The following is a 2341-nucleotide window of genomic DNA, read 5'->3' as shown; positions in this document are numbered from 1 at the left end:
TATATATATATATATATATATATATATATATATATACATACATACACGTACATACATATATATATATACATACGTTGAATTCTACTATGTTGTCAAAAATAGTGAAGAAGTTGAGGGTTGAAAAATTAAGCATTCATCAATCTAGACATGCAACTGAATCAAGTTAGATGAGCATCAATCATATTTTTTCAACAACTAAACCGTTTTCTTCTCTAGTTTAACGTGCATCTAAATATTTATAAAAGTATTTCCTTAACAGAGTCTTATTTTAGGAGTATTTTTCTATCCTATTTTAGGAGTATTTTTTTAATTGGTCAATAAAAAAATATTAATTGATTCCCCTTCCATATATTTTAGGAGTTTCATATATTTTTGAAGTCTAGTTAATATAATAAAAATAATTAAATAATAAATTAAATAAAATAGTGAAAAGACAGTTTTGTCTAAAGGATAGTTTTTTAATAATGGACAAAAAATTCAAATCACTTTGCTAATGGTCTTCACACACACACACATACACACACGCACACACACACACATATATATATATATTAAAAAATGTAAGAAATACCAAATTTTTAAAAGTTTTAAGTACTTAATAAGAATGTAACCAATGATTTTGCAAAAAATTGACTTTAAAAACAAGAAAAGATTTTAAATATAGAAAAAAAATAATCATACCACAAATATGATTTAAATTGATGCGTCTCTCTTAGCCTTTAGCAGCAAGTGAAAGAGGTACTGCATAACAAACAGAAAAATGATGATTCATCAACCAATTGAAACTTCTGGTGGTAAAATATATATGTGATTACGCTAAAATATATGTTTATGTTTACATTATTATATTAAAGTATAAAGGATCATTGAAAAATTATTTGAACTTTTACACTTTATTAAAAATCCCTGCAATACACAAAATCATTTAATTTTAAATAATCAAACATTACACGTGCGAGGCACATGAGGTTAAACTAATATTTTAAAAAAACGAGTGCAATATTCCCTCAAAACATACTAAACACTTTATATTATGTATTTTTAAAAATTACTATATTAAGTACTAATTATTTATAACTTATACCAATTATATTTAAATCGTATAATGTTTTTATTACTATACCAATAATTTATACTAATAATATTCTGAATATAATAATATCTTACTAATGATATGCATTACTAGTAATTTATACCAAGTATATTTAAATAATATAAATTTTTGAGAAAATTGAAGGAAAGGTGTCTTTTAAGTCTTGAATAAAGGATTGGTGACACTGACCAACTTAAAGGGTCAAACATAATAAGGAAACTTGATTAAGTTAATTGTGGAATTGATTAGTATTTTCAAAAACTTTCTAATCTTTTCAATAATACAAATCAACCTAACTCATCATGAAATAGAAAAAAAAGATAGGGTATTAATTATTCAATTATTTCCGATAAAGTAGAGATGCATGCAAAAGCAACTTATTTTAGTATTGTTCTCTTGATCTTTAGGTCTAAACTCTTAAAAATAAAAAGGTTTATAGATAAATCAACCAACCAAAAAATTTAACCCTAGTTTCATACTCATTTCTATGCCAATATTATCCGTTTTCTTTTTATTTTTTTGAACCCCTATGACAATTCCTACACTAATTAAGAGTAATTGTCTTATTATTTTACTCTATTTAGCTACAATTCTTTTCTATTTTTTTTTTAAATCCGAGCCAATTTAAGCTACACCAAGGCCACTTGTTGTCCTATTATTATATTTTATCATGATGGGTTGACTCCTATTTACACATTTATTCTTCTTTTTTCTTTTTTAGTAAAATTCTTATTAATTTAGGTATATTAAAATTATGAGTTTTTACTTATATCAAATAAAAATTTTAATTAATTTTTAAGTCTTAAATCTAAAGATAATAATTAAATGATAAATATTTTAGAAAAAAAGTATATCACTATTTTGTGATTGTAGAAACTTTTATTGAAGGATAAAATTAATCAAATTTTTTTTATAAAAATCAGCAATCGGCGATAGATTAAATTTTATATCATTTAAATGATATAACGTGTCACAAAATTAAAGACAATCATTAGAGCCTATTATTTAAAATAAGAATGATATACCATATGTCATTATTTATTAACAATTGAAACAATTACATATAATTAATTTTTAGAAGAGAATTCATATAAAGTTAGAATGACTAACCAATTTCTCATGATAGAATGTAACGATTCAAAGAATCTGATAAAAATTGTAAATAAGCTAATATTAAACTATTAATTATTTATGTCATTATAAACAAAAATCATAATAAAAGAAATTCTCAATTAGCAATTATCTATC

Source organism: Capsicum annuum, chromosome 1 (assembly GCF_002878395.1).
Source record: "Capsicum annuum cultivar UCD-10X-F1 chromosome 1, UCD10Xv1.1, whole genome shotgun sequence".
Lineage (NCBI taxonomy): Eukaryota > Viridiplantae > Streptophyta > Magnoliopsida > Solanales > Solanaceae > Capsicum > Capsicum annuum.
The sequence above is the reverse complement of the archived record's forward strand: the minus strand, read 5'-3'. Positions refer to the sequence as shown.